Raw genomic sequence first — 16,948 nt, forward strand, 5'->3', positions numbered from 1 at the left:
CCAGTAAAAATGATGCTTACTTTGAAGAGCCTTCCACATGCCAGTCTCAATTGATCAATTTCACACATCGAAATAAAGACAATTGATTATAATAGCCATAGCCTTTTACAAACATTTCTGCGTGTTTGTTATCATGGCCGTACCCACCAGTATCTGGACTGCCTCAGAGGTCCTAACGCATTTGGTTAAGATGATGGAGTTGAAATCTATTGGGGTCTCCCCGCGCAGGTTCAAATCCTGCTGGTAACGCATCCGATTTTGAAGGACTACACAATTCGTACATGAGAGGATGGGTGGGCCTGAGCTTAAGTCTTTCCTGAGGTCACAGGGTTGAGAAGAAACCAATGAATCAGTAAAAATACTAGTATGCTTGAAGAGTTTTACACATGTCTGTCTAAATAATGAAAAACAAGTGAGGACAATGTTTAATCCATGACAGGCCAAAGTGTTTGATAGCCCTTTGCGCAGACAGCCTGAAACATGTTATGATGGCAATTGAATGCAAAGTTTAGTCCATTGCAGCCCAGACTGCGCGATAGCCTTTGACAAAAATGTCTGCGTGTGTGTAATCATGGCCGAGTGGTTAAGGTGGTGGACTAGAAATCCATTGGGGTCTCCCCGCGCAGGTTTAAATCCTGCTGGTAACGCATCTGATTTTGAAGGACTAGTCAATTCGTACATGAGATCACCGCGAGAGGGCGGGCGGGTCTGATCTTTAGTCTTTCCTGAGGTCACAGGGTTGAGAAAAAACCAATGAATCAGTAAAAATAGTAGTATGTTTGAAGAGTTTTACACATGTCTGTCTAAATAATGAAAAACAAGTGAGGACAAGGTTAAATCCATGACAGGCAAAAGTGTTTGATAGCCCTTTGCGCAGACAGCCTGAAACATGTTATGATGGAATTGAATGCAACGTTTAGTCCATTGCAGCCCAGACTGCACGATAACCTTTCACAAAAAGGTTTGTGTGTGTGTTATCATGGCCAATGGGTTAAGGCGATCGACTAGAAATCCATTGGGGTCTCTCCGCGCAGGATCAAATCCTGCTGGTAACGTGTCGGTATTTGGAGTACGAGATGAGTTGTACATCCCTTTATTGCTTGAGGACTGGCTGGTCTGGGACATTGACCTTGCTGTGGTCACACTGTTTGTAAAGATAGCATTTACCCAGTAAAAATGATGCTTACTTGAAGAGCCTTCCACATGCCTGTCTCAATCGTTTAATTTCACACACAGAAATAAAGACAGTTGGTTACAATGTTTAATCCATTGCAACCCAGAATCCACCATAGCCTTTCACAAAAATTTCTGCGTGTTTGTTATCAAGGGCGCATCCGCCAGTATCTGGACTGCTTCGGAGGTCCTAACACATTTGGTTAAGATGATGGACTTGAAATCTATTAGGGTCTCCCCGCGCAGGTTCAAATCCTGCTGGTAACGCATCTGATTTTGAAGGACTATACGTACATGAGATCACCGCGAGAGGACGGGCGGGTCTGAGCTTTAGTCTTTCCTGTCGTCACTGGGTTAAGAAGAAACAAATGAATCAGTAAAAATAGTAGTATCTTTGAAGAGTTTTACACATGTCTGTCTAAATAATGAAAAACACGTAAAGACAATGTCAAATCCATGACAGGCCAAAGTGTTTGATAGCCCTTTGCGCAGACAGCCTGAAACTTGTTATCATGGCAATTGAATGCAACGTTTAGTCAATTAAAGCCCAGACTGCACGATAGCCTTTCACAAAAAGGTCTTTGTGTGTGTTATCATGGCAGAGTGTTTAATGCAATGGACTAAAAATCCATTGGGGTCTCCCCGCGCAAGTTCAAATCCCGCTGGTAAAGCATCTGATTTTGAAGGACTACACAATTCTCTCATGAGATCACCGCGAGAGGACGGTCGGGTCTGAATTTTAGTTTTTCCTGTGGTCACTGGGTTAAGAAGAAACCAATGAATCAGTAAAAATAGTGGTATATTTGAAGAGTTTTACACATGTCTGTCTAAATAATGAAAAACAAGTGAGGACAATGTTAAATCCATGACAGGCAAAAGTGTTTGATAGCCCTTTGCGCATACAGCCAGAAACATGTTATCATGGCAATTGAATGCAACGTTTAGTCCATTGCAGCCCAGACTGCATGATAGCCTTTCACAAAAACATCTGTGTGTGTGTTATCATGGTTGAGTGGTTAAGGCGATAGACTAGAAATCCATTGGGGTCTCCCCGCGCGGGTTCAAATCCTGCTGGTAACGTGTCTGTATTTGGAGTACTAGACAAATTGTACATCACATTATTGCTTGAGGACTGGCTGGTGTGGGACATTGACCTTGCTGTGGTCACACTCTTTGTAAATATACCTGTCAAGCAGAGTCCGCCTGGAAGAGTTGCAGCACATAACAGTAGCTCTTTTGAATTCCTTTCATTTTACTTTATTTTTGGTATTATTCTTAACTTTTCTTGCCCTTTTTTAATCTCTTACCTTCCATAAACCACTAATTATGGTTCTTGGGCGCTTTTGTGTGTTTTCGTTACTTTTCTTTTTCTTTTCGGGACGTTTTGTGTTTGGCTTTGATCAACGGAGCAGTAGACATTTTGTTTACACACGCGAGGAGCTGTTTGCGCTCTCCTTACCAGCGCTATGGGGAACGCGGCCGGACCTTCCTGTGGAACTACGGAAAAAGCGCAGGGGACGCCTTGCCGGCATAAAGATGATGGAGCGCAGAAGGAAATTTAAGCCTGCAATCCCCTCTGTCCTCATCGGTAACGTGCGGTCTCTGGCGAACAAAATGGACGAATTGTTCGGGCTCGCCCAAACTCAAAAGGAGTACGCCGTGTGCAGCATCATGTGCTTTACGGAGACTTGGCTACACGTGGACTTCCCGGACCACAGCGCGTCTCTACCCGGCTTCACAACTTCACGTGCGGATAGAAGCACACTTCTGAGCGGTAAGAAAAAAGACGGCGGGATTGCCATCTTGGTGAACGAGAGATGGTGTAATCCTGCTCATATTACTGTAAAGGAGTGTGTTTGTACGCCGGACATTGAACTTCTGGCTGTTGGAATTTGGCCATATTATTTGCCAAGGGAGTTTACTTCTGTAATCTTCATTGGAGTGTATGTTCCTCCTTCTGCTGACGAAACTGCTGCTTGTGACACCATTCATGCCGCTGTTGCTAAGCAACAGACCAAACATCCCGATGCCCTCATTCTCATTTCGGGTGACTTTAATCATGTTTCTCTGGACTCTATTTTACCCACTTTCCATCAATATGTGCACTTTGCAACACGGGAAAATAAAACTCTGGATCTACTGAATGGTAATTCAAAAGATGCAAACAGAGCCACTGCCCTGCCCCCCCTGGGACGGTCTGATCACAATCTGGTGATTTTAACACCTCAATACATTCCTGCTGTGAGGAGGCAGCCCATCTCAACTAAATCAGTGCAAATGAGGAGCATAGAGGCTGTCATAGCCTTACAAGATTGTTTTGTGACTACAGACTGGAAAGTACTATGTAAACCTCACGGGACAGATATCAACAGCATCACAGACTGCATCACTGACAACATACATTTCTGTGAGGACTCCATCATCCCTACAAAAACTGTCCACTGTTACCCAAATAACAAGCCCTGGATCACCAGCCAGCTAATGGTGCTGCTGAATAAAAAGAACCTAGCCTTCAGATCCGGTGATCGGGACGAGTTGAAGAGGATTCAGTGGCAGCTTAAAGTTCAGCTACAAGAAGGGAAAGATGCCTATAGAAGGAAGCTTGAAGCTAAACTCCAACAGAACAACACTCGTGAGGTTTGGAAGGGAATGAACGCCATCACAGGCTTCAACAATAAAGCCAAACTGCTGGATGGGGCTGTAGATAGAGCCAACGAGCTGAATTTTGTTTTTCAATAGATTTAGCAATGCACCCCTTACTGGCCCTCCCCCCACTACTCCTGTTCTCACACCTCCCCTGAACTTCAATACACTAACTCCTTCTTTTTTACCTGCCACAGCCATGTCTTTCCCCCCTCCCCCCTCCCCCACTTCCACCCCCACTAAGAAAGCCAGCCCGGTGTGTCTGACACCTGGACATGTAAGACGGCAGCTGGAGAGAGTCAATCCAGCTAAGTCAGCAGTCCCTGACCGAGTCAAACCCTGGGTCCTGAAGACTTGCGCTGCTCAGCTAACTGGGACCCTGCACTCCATCTTCAACCTGAGTCTGAAGCTAGAACTGATACCAGTGCTATGGAAAACATCCTGTATAGTTCCGGTGCCCAAGAAGCCCATCCCATCGGGCTCAAATGACTTCAGACCTGTTGCCCTGACGTCCCAGGTCATGAAGGTCCTCGAGAGACTTGTGCTGGATCAGCTGAGACCACTGGTGGCTCCTTCCCTGGATCCTCTACAGTTTGCATATCAGCCCCATGTAGGAGTGGATGATGCTTTTATCTACCTGCTGCATCATGCTCACTCTCACCTGGATGGTGGGAAGGGCACTGTGAGGATAATTTTTTTGATTTCTCCAGTGCCTTTAACACAATTCAGCCAATTCTGATGAGTGACAAGTTGCTCAAGATGGGTGTCAGTTCATCCATTGTCTCCTGGATCACTGATTACTTGTCTGACAGGCCCCAGTTTGTGCGACTGGGGAGCTCCCTGTCGGATACTGTGGTCAGTGGTGTAGGTGCTCCACAGGGGACCGTCCTGTCTCCTTTCCTGTTCACCCTGTACACCTCAGACTTCCAGTATAGTTCCAGGTCCTGCCACCTGCAGAAATACTCTTGACGACTCTGCTGTGGTCGGGTGTATCAGAGAGGGACGAGAATTGGAGTACAGGACACTGATTGCTGACTTTGTGGAGTGGTCTCAGGCGACCTATCTGGTCCTTAATATGGACAAGACCAAGGAGCTGGTCATCGACTTCAGGAAGAGAGTGACCCCGGTGGAGCCCATCAAGATCCAGGGCCGGGAGGTGGCAGTAGTAGAGCAGTACAAGTACCTGGTAGTCCACTTGAACAGCAGACTGGACTGGAAGGACAACTGCAAAGCGGTTTACAAGAAGAGCATGAGCAGACTCTTTTTCCTGAGGAAGCTTAGGTCCTTTAATGTGTGCAGCAAGCTGTTGGAGATATTTTATCAGTCTGTTGTGGCCAGTGCACTGTACTTTGCAGTGGTTGGTTGGGGGAGCAGCACCAGCGAAAGGGACTCAAACCGGATTGATAAACTGATCCGGAAAGCCGGCCAAACTATTGGCACGCAGTTGGAGGCGTTTGTGTCAGTGAGGGACAGGAGGACACTGGACAAACTGCTCGCCATCATGGACAATCCTGCCCACCCACTCCACCTGACAATTAAGGGACAGCGGAGCTAATACTCCAACAGGCTCCTTCAGCTTCCTTCTAGCACTGTGCGATTCAAGAACTCCTTCATTCCACACTCCATTCAGCTGTATAATCACTCGCCATACAGCAATAGATTACATCTGCCTATTACCTGACACCTGACATGTTAGCTACTTCTCTTTGTTTTTAATGTCTATTTTCTATTTCCTGCTGGATCTACTCTCTATTTTATGCTGCTGCTGTCACATATACTGTATATACTGTAATATTGTACACGGTCATTGGTATATATTGTATATATGTTATAGACATAAAAAAATATATTTGTATACATATTATTCTGTACACATATTATGTATATATTCATATATATGCTAGATTTTTTTATCGCTATATTAGTCTATTTATACCTGCATTGTCCTTTCCATCCTTACACTTTCCATCATTGTAACTGAGCTACTGTGTTGAACAATTTCCCTTGTGGATCATTAAAGTTTGTCTAAGTCAAAGTCTATTTACCCAGTAAAAATTATGCTTACTTTGAAGAGCCTTCCACATGCCTGTCTCAATCGTTCAATTTCACACATCGAAATGAAGACAATTGAGTACAAAGTTTAATCCATTGCAACCGAGAATGCACGATAGCCTTTCACAATATAGTCTGCGTGTGTGTTATCATGGCCGAGTGATTAAGGCGATGGACTTGAAATCCATTGGGGTCTCCCCGCGCAGGTTCAAATCCTGTTGGTAACGTGTCTGTATTTGGAGTACTAGACGAGTTGTACATCCCTTTATTGCTTGAGGACTGGCTGTTCTGGGACATTGACCTTGCTGTGGTCACAATGTTACTAAAGATACCATTTACCCAGTACACAATTATGCTTACTTTGAAGAGCCTTCCACATGCCAGTCTCAATTGATCAATATCACACACCGAAATAAAGGCAATTGAATAGAATGTTTAATCCATTGCAACCCAGAATGTGCCATAGCCTTTCACAAAAATTTCTGCGTGTTTGTTATCATGGTCGTATCCGCCAATATCTGGACTGCCTTGGAGGTCCTAACACATTTGTTTAAAATGATGGACTGAAAATCTATTGGCGTTATCATGGCCGAGTGGTTAAGGCGATGGACTTGAAATCCATTGGGGTCTCCCCGCGCAGGTTCAAATCCTGCTGGTAACGAGTCTGTATTTGGAGTGTTAGATGAGTTGTACATCCCTTTATTGCTTGAGGACTGGCTGGTCTGGGACATTGACCTTGCTGTGGTCACAATGTTTCTAAAGATACCATTTACCCAGTAAAAATTATGCTTACTTTGAAGAGCCTTCTACATGCCAGTCTCAATTGATCAATTTCACATACAGAAATAAAGACAATTGAATAGAATGTTTAATCCATTGCAACCCAGAATGCGCCATAGCCTTTTACAAAAATTTCTGCGTGTTTGTTATCATGGCCGAGTGGTTAAGGCGATGGACTTGAAATCCATTGGGGTCTCCCTGCGCAGGTTCAAATTCTGCTGGTAACGTGTCTGTATTTGGAGTACTAGACGAATTGTACTTGAGATCACCGCAAGAGGATGGGCTGGTCTGAGATTCAGTCTTTCCTGTGGTCATAGGGTTGAGAAGAAACCAATCAAACAGTAGAAATAGTAGTATGCTTGAGGAGTCTTACACATGTCTGTCTAAATAATGAAGCCTAAGTGTTTGATAGCCCTTTGCGCAGACAGCCTGAAACATGTTATCATGGCAATTGAATGCAAAGTTTAGTCCATTGCAGCCCAGACTGCGTGACATCCGTTCACAAAAATGTATATGTGTGTGTGTTATCATGGCCGAGTGGTTTAGGCGATGGACTAGAAATCCATTGGGGTCTCCCCGCGCAGGTTCAAATCCTGCTGGTAACCCATCTGATTTTTAAGGACTAACAATTCATACATGAGATCACCACGAGAGGACGGGTCTGAGCTTTAGTCTTTCCTCAGACCAGCCCGTCCTCTTGCGGTGATCTCATGTAGGAATTGTGTAGTACTTCAAACACAGATGCGTTAACTTGATTTGAACCTGCACAGGGAGACCCCAATTGATTGCTAGTCCATCGCCTTAACCACTCGGCCATAATAACACACACGCACATGTTTTTGTGAAAGGCTATCGCGCATTCTGGTTTGCAATGGATTAAACTTTGTACTCAATTGCCTTCATTTATTTGTGTGCAATTGAACAATTAAGACAGGACATGTGGAAGGCCCTTTAAAGTAAGCATCATTTTTACTGGGTAAATGGTATCTTTAAAAAACATTGTGACCACAGCAAGGTTAATGTCCCAGACCAGCCAGTCCTCAAGCAATAATGTCAAAATATTTCATGTGATGAAATAAATGAATTTGTTTACAGCATTATTTTTAAAGTGACATAATATGTCGCCACAAGCTTACAATATGTCAAAGAAATGCATAATTGAAAATCAGTGTATTTGTCATTTGATGAAAATATGTACGTTCATGTTTAAAGGGGCTTGATTCATTGAACCCAACCAGGATTGCTCTTGTCTTGACAGCGTTGTATTTCTTTGTCCATTTGTCATGTTTCAAAAACATGCTGGTTCAAGTGGCAAAAAAGGATGATAAAGTTGAAGAATACTCATCAAACACTTATTTGGAACATCCCACAGGTGAACAGGCTAATCGGGAACAGGTGGGTGCCATGATTGGGTATAAAAGAAGCTTCCATGAAATGCTCTGTCATTCACAAGGATGGGTCACCACTTTGTGAACAAATGCGTGAGCAAATTGTCGAACAGTTTGAGAACAACATTTCTCAACGAGCTACTGCAAGGAATTTAGGGATTTCACCATCCACGATCCGCAATATCATCAAAAGGTTCAGAGAATCTGGAGAAATCACTGCAAGGCCGAAAACCAACATTAAATGCACGTGACCTTTGATCCCTCAGGCGGTACTGCATCAAAAACCGGCATCAGTGTGTAAAGGATATCACCACATGGGCTCAGGAACAATTCAGAAAACCACTGTCAGTAACTGCAGTTTGTCGCTACATCTATAAGTGTAAGTTATGCAAAGCATAAGCCATTCATCAGCAACACCCAGAAATGCCGCCGGCTTCGCTGGGCCCCAAGCTCATTTAAGATGGACTGATGCAAAGTGGAAAAGGGTTCTGTGGTCTGACGAGTGCACATTTCACTTTTTTTTTGGAAACTGTGTACGTCGTGTCCTCCGGATCAAAGAGAAAAAGACCCATACGGACTGTTATAGGCACAAAGTTCAAAAGCCAGCATCTGTGATGGTATGGGGGTGTATTATATGAAGTATTTCATGGCTGGCTTACAGCGTGGACACTCCGTGGTCACATACGACCACCAGACAATTCTGGATGTGGATAGATCGGGCCGTTTTGGACTGAGGGATGCGTGTACGTTGGACCTCCTCGCTAGCATGGGAATAGTACGTCGGCTACATACAACGGCCTTTGACGCAGCAGAGTCAAGTACCAGCGGGGACCGTCAACGGAAGACACGTAAGCGGTGTGATCGGAAGCAGAAGCGGGGATGCCGAGCGAGGCTAACTACAAAGCTAAAGACTAATCCTCACAGTCCTTCCATCCTGCTTTCAAACTTCCGCTCCCTGGAGAACAAACTGGACTACCTGAAGCTGGATTTAAATGCAAGACGCGTGATGAGAGACTGCTGCGCCATATTTCTAACAGAAACGTGGTTGAAATCATAAGTTCCGGACGAGGCAGTTAGCATCGAAGGGCTAACTATGTTTCGGCCGGACAGGGGTAGATCTCTCACTGGTAATAGAAAATAGTTTTCCCTCATTTCCATCAATATGTGATATTTGCAACCAGGGGTGGAAGCAGATTGGACTTGGTGTATAGTAATATTAAACAAGCGTATAAAGCTGCACCACCCCCCCACCTCGGCTCCTCAGACCGTCTATCTGTGATGCTAATTCCTGCTGATCAGGAAGCAAGCTAAAGTGAAGCAGGTGACGACCTGGCCAGCGGGAGCAATGTCATTATTACAAGACTGCTTCGAAACCACATACTGGGACATGTTCAAAGCAGCCGCCACCAAAAATCACCACACATGTGTGGAGGAGTGTGACAGTTTGACCCCACACTGTCACTGTTTGAGCTTTGGACTTCCTCACAAACCGTGCACATTTGTTAGGAAGCTCAACATGGACAAACTACAAACATTCAATCTTGTTAGTCAGTGAAAAGCATGTGCTCAACAAACAAATTGTTACCTGTCACTCACCATGGCTCTGAACAATTGACTGAAAGAGTCAGAGTGGGGCTGAGGGCTTTATAAAGGTGAACACACCTGCATTGACTAATAAGTTCAACATTGGGTCGAACCATGATTCTCAAAAGCTGGGTGTTACAGAAGGACACTGGACATTTAAAAGTGATGTTACCTAAGCCTGAATGTACTGTGTACAAAAATGACTGCTCTACACATGCAAAAGTACTATTTGAATATTTTTTAGACATGTGAAGGTTATTTATGGTGTAATTTACAAAATAACTGTTTTCTTAATTCCCCCTGTGAAATTGGTCCCAGCTAGTGGGCGGAGCTATGGGCTATTTAAGTTGGAAAATGCCATTTTTCTGACAGTCTGCTGTCTGTCACTGCCAGAGGAGGTTCTCTGTCCTGAGCAGGAGTTTCGGTCTCCATGCATCAAACATATACCGAGATCGTGGGTGCTTTGTTTTTCCTGTCGTTGTTCACCTTTTGACACTTTTGGGATTTCAATAAATGTTTGTAAACTGTTACCAACTGCGTGCCTTGCCATCCTTGATTTGAAAGTCTGGTTTGCAAAGGTTACATTACCTCCACCCGAGGCGGGGTGTGACAAGGAGTATGCAGTCTGTGTCCGCATACATTCAGAAGTGCATGGAGGATGTCAGTGTGATCAAGAACATCCCCACACGGGCCAACGAGAAACCCTGGATGAACAGTGAGGTACGTGCAATGCTGAAGGCTCGGAACAAGGCTTTCAAGTCTGGCGACATGGTGGCCTTAAAATCAGCCAGAGCTAACCTGAACCGTGCCATTAAGGTTGCAAAGCGTGCTCACAGTCAGAAAGTGCAGGACTTCTTTGAGAACCCTACAAACACTAGACGAATGTGGCAGGGCATACAGGTCATCACAGACTATAAAGCTGCCCCCTGTCCCTGTGACAACAGTATCAGCTTCCTAGATGACCTCAACAACTACTTTGCAAGGTTTGAGGCACTTAGTACCACTCTGGCGAGAAAATCCATCCCTCGCCCTGATGAGCAGCCGCTCAACCTGGATATAGCGGATGTCCGGAAAACCCTGAGGAGAGTGAACCCCCGGAAAGCACCAGGACCTGATGACATTCCGGGCAAGGTGCTTAAGGGATGTGCAGACCAGCTGGCTGGGGTTCTCACAGACATCTTCAACATCTTACTGACCTAGGCTGTGGTACCATCATGTTTTAAGACGGCCACAATCATTCCAGTGCCAAAAAAACCCACAATCTCCTCCCTCAATGATTACCGCCCCGTTGCACTCACCCCCATCATAATGAAGTGCTTCGATAGACTGGTAAAGGAATATATTGCCTCCAGACTTCCCCCCACATTCGACCCATACCAGTTTGCTTATCGCCCTAACCGCTCCACAGAGGACGCCATCTCCTCTGCACTTCACCTGAGTTTAGAACATCTGGAAGGAAAGGACAAACACGTGCGGATGTTGTTCCTGGACTTCAGCTCAGCATTCAACACCATCATCCCGCAGCACTTGGTGAGCAAACTGGCCCCCCTTGGATTCAGTACCCCCCTTTGCAACTGGCTGCTTGACTTCCTCACAGACAGACCCCAATCTGTGAGAGTGGGCAACAACACCTCCAGTGCCATCTCCCTGAGCACCAGGCTCCCCCCAGGGCTGCGTCCTGAGTCCGCTGCTGTTCACGTTGATGACCCATGACTGCTGCGCCAGGTCCACTACCAACCACATTGTGAAGTATGCGGACAACACGACAGTAATGGGCCTCATCCGTGACAACAATGACATGGAGTACAGGGAGGAGGTGAAACATCTGGTTGACTGGTGCAGAGCCAACAACCTGGTCCTGAATGTTAACAAGACCAAGGAGATCATCGTTGACTTCAGGAAGCACCAGTCCAGCCATGCTCCACTCTTCATCAACGGCACAGCGGTGGAGATAGTAAGCAGCACCAAGTTCCTGGGGGTGCAGATAACTGACAATATAACCTGGTCCCTACACGCCGGAGCTCTTGTAAAAAGAGCTCAGCAGCGCATGCACTTTTTGCGTCCGATGAAAAGAGCACAGCTCCCTCCCCCCATTCTCACCACATTCTACAGAGGCACTATAGAGAGCCTGCTGACCAACAGCATCTCTGTCTGGACTGGGGCCTGCAATGCCTCAGACTGGAAGTCTCTCCAGAGAGTGGTGAGGACAGCGGAAAAGATTATCAGGACTCCTCTTCCTCCTATCCAGGAGATCGCAAAAAGCCGCTGCCTGACTAGGGTTCAGAAAATCTGCAAAGACTCCTCCCACCCCCACCAAGGACTGTTTTCACTGCTGGACTCTAGAAAGAGGTTCTGCAGCCTCCGAAGCAGAACCTCCAGGTTCTGTAACAGCTTCTTCCCTCAAGCCGTAAGACTCTTGAAAGCATCATAATTAAATTATCCCCTCAACTCCCCCCAAAATGGATTAACTCGCTGGAATAAAAAAGACAATATAACATACATCCATAAACGTGGACGCATGTGAAAAAGTGCAATATATTTATCTGTACAGTAATCTATTTATTTACTTATATATATTTATATATATTTATAGTTATATATTATCTATATATGCACCTTATTGCTTTTTTTTTTATCCTGCACTACCATGAGCTTATGTAACGAAATGTCGTTCTTATCTGTGCTGTAAAGTTCAAATTTGAATGATAATAAAAAGGAAGTCTACGTCTAAGTCTAAGTCTAAATCTATTACTGCCCAAGGCATGGGTAACTTACACATCCGTGAAGGCACTTATTTCAGCAAGACAATGCCAAGCCACATTCTGCACGTGTTACAACAGCGTGGCTTTGTAGTAAAAGAGTGCGGGTACTAGACTGGCCTGCCTGTAGTCCAGACCTGACTCCCATTGAAAATGTGTGGGGCATTATGAAGCGTAAAATACGACAACAGAGACCCCGGACTGTTTAACAACTTAAGCTGTACATCAAGCAAAAATGGGAAATAATTCCACCTGAAAAGCTTCAAAAATTGATCTCCTCAGTTCCCAAACATTTACTAAGTGTTGTTGAAAGGAAAGGCCATGTAACACAGTGGTAAAAATGCCCCTGTGCCAACTTTTTTGCAATGTGTTGCTGCCATTAAATTATAAGTTAATGATTATTTGCAATGTAAAATTAAGTTTCTCAGTTTTAACATTAAATATCTTCTCTTTGCAGTCTATTCAATTGAATATAAGTTGAAAAGGATTTGTATTCTGTTTTTATTTACGATTTACACAACGTGCCAACTTCACAGGTTTTGGGTTTTGTACTTATAGCTGCCAATAGATACTTGTTGATGTATTATAAGTTGTTCTAGGACTTTGTGACCACATTAGAATACAGCCCTGACCTTAGACCTTCTGTCCATGAGAGGGCTAAGTCGGAAGAGGGACTGCAGCGGAAATGGCCCGGTGTCAAGGAGATTGAGGTTGAGCAACAATGGCGGATGACAGCTCATTCATCACAGCCAAGGTATCCATTCTACCGAAGAGAGCACATTCTACTCCAACTGTGCGTCTGGCTCACTTAATTAAAAATGGGAACAGAGTAAACAATCTCAAGGATTTCTCCCCCTCACAGTGTTTTGATGTTGGCCATTTTTTGTATTAAAGAAGCTCTTCATCCAAAAAACATGTTTTGATTATTCATTCTGTTCTGCCGCTTTGTTGTCAGCACTATGTAAAATGTAAAGTGTGGTTGTGTATGAATGAGATAATGCCTTTTAGCAGGGGACCTTAACCTTTTTTACTATTCAAAGTGGCCCTTTCATATCTTACAGTATTGAAGCTCCTGGTTTAATGGCCAAGAGGTTACCTTGTAAATCAATTACTGTTTTCTTTATTTGGGTAAGTAGCAGCGTTAATTTTGTTGACAAAAATGTTTTGTCGTAGTTATCGTCAACAAACATCCATGCATCCATTTTCTACCGCTTATCCCTTTCGGGGTTGCGGGGGGTGCTGGAGCCTATCTCAGCTACAATCGGGCGGAAGGCGGGGTACACCCTGGACAAGTCGCCACCTCATCGCAGGGCCAACACAGATAGACAGACAACATTCACACTCACAGTCACACACTAGGGCCAATTTAGTGTTGCCAATCAACCTATCCCCAGGTGCATGTCTTTGGAGGTGGGAGGAAGCCGGGGTACCCGGAGGGAACCCACGCAGTCATGGGGAGAACATGCAAACTCCACACAGAAAGATCCTGAGCGCAGGATCGAACCCAGGACCTTCGTATTGTGAGGCAGACACACTAACCCAGACCTGGGCATTCTGCGGCCCACGGGCCGCATTCGGCCCTTTGTACGTCCCTGTCCAGCCCGCGTGAGGCCAATCATAAATTACAAAATAAATGTAAAAAAGTATCTATCTCGAGTGTGCAATGCAACGGTGCTGCTTTTGTTTTGAAAAGCATTATTTGTATTACTTCCGCGTGGACGTATGCGCGTGTGTGATTGTGAGTGAATATGAACAGCGGCAATCACAAATTATAACATAAATTAAAAAAAACATCTATGTCGTGCGTGCAATACAACCGTGCTGCTTTTATTTTGAAAATAATTATTTATGGGCATATGTCTGGGTGTAAACTGTGAGTGAAGGTGCACATCGACAAGTGATGCCCGGTTATCCCCGAGACGCTAAAAAAGGAAAAGTTGATGACGAATGGCGTGTTTTCAACAAGACATGGACTGCCAAGTATTTCTTTACAGAAATTAAAGGTAAAGCCGTGTGCTTAATTTGTGGTACACAGGTTGCTGTGTTTAAAGAATATAGTGTAACGACCTGCTGAAGTTGAGTTTCTGAGTTGCGGAAATGAGGAGTGAGGATAGACGTGCGTGTGGAAGGAACGAGATAAGTTGAGCTGTGTTAGTATAGGTTGCTCAATAAAAGTTTAAAAAGAGCGCCAGACTTGGTGTGCACTTCTTCTGGACGCTACAATTGGTGTCAGAAGTAAAACTTTGCGCATACTGCCGCTGCTTGTGTGCGCATACTGCGCTGCTTGTGTGCTCAGCCTGCTATGTCATCAGGAAGGACGTGCCACGATGTTTCCTGGCGACTGTCAAGATTGAACGGGAGGGGAAGGACATTGAGTGGGGACTTAAGGTGCTGGCAGCGACTGCAGATGTCTGTGTGAATCCCGGACGTGAGGAGCTCGTCGCAAAGAGAAAGAGAGAGAGAGAGAGGGAGGAAGGAGAGAGGTAGCGTCTACAGGTGCAGCGCATGCTGCTTGGCATGGAAGAATTCCGCCCTCAATGAAGACTCCCAGGTTTGATGGCAAGGCAAACTGGGAGGCATTTCATCCCACTTCTGACACCAATTGTAGCATCCAGAAGAAGTGCACACCAAGTCTGATGCTCTTTTTAAATTTTTATTGAGCAACCTATACTAACACAGCTCAACTTATCTTGTTCTTTCCACACGCACGTCTATCCTCACTCCTCATTTCCGCAACAGCAACGCTTCCTCCTTCTTCGCCAATCACCTTACAGGCGTGCTACGATCACAACAAAGAGGATGCAGGATAAAGTGACAGAAATTGAAATTTTTGCATTGTATTATACATCAGGAAGTGTTGTGTAAGAAAGTGTTAAAAATAAAACCATCAAAAGCCATCTGCTTTTGTATAAAGATAAGTTAGGTTAAATGAAAATATTATTATTATTATTATTTATCTTACGGTATATCAAAAATAATTTGAGCAAAATTTAATTGTAATATTGTCGGTGTGGCCCTCCAGCAGTGCTCGGGTTGCTCATGCGGCCCCCGGTAAAAAATAATTGCCCACCCTTGCACTAACCCCTGTTCAACCGTGCTGCCCACTACAACCTAATTTTCCTTCACTGAAATAGAATGATAGAATAGAACAAATGCATGCTGACTAAAACGAACTAAAAATACATAAACGTGGACTTATGTGAAAAAGTGCAATACATTTATCTGTACGGTAATCTATTTATTTATTCATATATATTTATTTATTTCATATATATATATTATATATATATTATTTATATATATGTATTTATTTATATATGCACCTTATTGCTTTTTTTTATCCTGCACTACCATGAGCTTATGTAACGAAATTTTGTTCTTATCTGTGCTGTAAAGTTCAGATTTGAATGACAATAAAAAGGAAGTCTAAGTCTAAAACAAGGACAAAGTTTATTGATAATTTAGTTAACAAATAAAAACAAACCAAAAATGTTGGCAGAGACAAATTCCAACCATATTTAATTTTGTCTTTAGGCAGATGGGAAAGGTTAGGAATCTTTCCATCCACAGCAGCATGAGGGAGAGGGGTGGGTGGTAAATCCCAAAGGGGATCCAATCAGAACTAATGTCTTTGCAAGGTATGGTGTCGGGATTTTTCACTGGGAAACAAGAGTGTTTTTGTCATGTCTGTGTGATCGTGTTTTGTTTTAGTCATGTTCGGTTTTATTTTTGGACTCTTTGTGCACTTTTGTTTGTTTTGTCACCATAGCAACCCATTAGTTTTGAACTGTCATGTCACGCACCTGTTTCACGTTTTGAGTCACGCACCTGTTTTCACTAATCATGTCACTATTACTTAAGCCCATTGTTGCCAGGAAGTCAGCCTGTCGACATCATGCTCTCTACACACCCTTATGATCCATGCGGCTCTTTTTCATGCCCTTTTCTCGTCCAAATAAGTTTTCTTTATTCATGCCATAGTTTGCAAGTTTTGTTTTTTGTCCATAGTTCTGCCTTTGTGCAAGTTTTTGTTTTTATAGCCAAGTTTTGTAATCCTGCCATTGTGCGCGCCTTTTGTTTATTCCTTTTTTGAGTGTTAAAATTAAATATGTATTCACTTGCACGCCATGTCTGGTCCAAATCATTTGCACCACGGGAGAACAAACCACGCCATAGTCCAAGTCTTGACAGTATTTGGGGTTTACCAGTAATCTGTAGTAATGATGACTGCAATAAAACTCCCACCGGTTAGTATTACTCTTTTTAACACAAATAATCGAAAAACAAAGATTGATAACTGCACTTTGATAAACTCACGGACTTGCTAGCTAAAATGCTAGCATGAAAACATCAACATCTTTTCCCATTAAGAAACAACATAACCCAATCTAAACTGATACAAACACATTACTGTCTGAGCAACTAAGATATTGAATTGTGCACATTAACCCTACAAGCTGTGCTCTCTAAACACGGAATTATAATGATCGATCTTTTCTCAAAAGAAAAGATGAGGTGTTTTATGGTGCAATCAAGGGTCACTGAAGAGGATAGCACAACGCCCTCCAG

General features: G+C 43.9%; 4 non-coding genes across 4 annotated transcripts; all 4 read left to right on the plus strand.

Moving 5' to 3' along the window:
* The first annotated feature begins 6,013 nt into the window (after positions 1-6,013).
* trnas-uga (transfer RNA serine (anticodon UGA)) lies at positions 6,014-6,095 on the plus strand. Its single transcript has one exon. It is a non-coding gene; the product is annotated as a tRNA-Ser (tRNA).
* Positions 6,096-6,447: 352 nt separating this feature from the next.
* Positions 6,448-6,529, plus strand: trnas-uga (transfer RNA serine (anticodon UGA)). The gene has a single exon. It is a non-coding gene; the product is annotated as a tRNA-Ser (tRNA).
* A 264-nt stretch (positions 6,530-6,793) lies between these two features.
* trnas-uga (transfer RNA serine (anticodon UGA)) lies at positions 6,794-6,875 on the plus strand. Its single transcript has one exon. It is a non-coding gene; the product is annotated as a tRNA-Ser (tRNA).
* A 296-nt stretch (positions 6,876-7,171) lies between these two features.
* trnas-aga (transfer RNA serine (anticodon AGA)) lies at positions 7,172-7,253 on the plus strand. Its single transcript has one exon. It is a non-coding gene; the product is annotated as a tRNA-Ser (tRNA).
* The last annotated feature ends 9,695 nt before the right edge of the window (positions 7,254-16,948 follow it).

Source organism: Entelurus aequoreus, linkage group LG08 (genome assembly GCF_033978785.1).
Source record: "Entelurus aequoreus isolate RoL-2023_Sb linkage group LG08, RoL_Eaeq_v1.1, whole genome shotgun sequence".
Taxonomy (NCBI): domain Eukaryota; kingdom Metazoa; phylum Chordata; class Actinopteri; order Syngnathiformes; family Syngnathidae; genus Entelurus; species Entelurus aequoreus.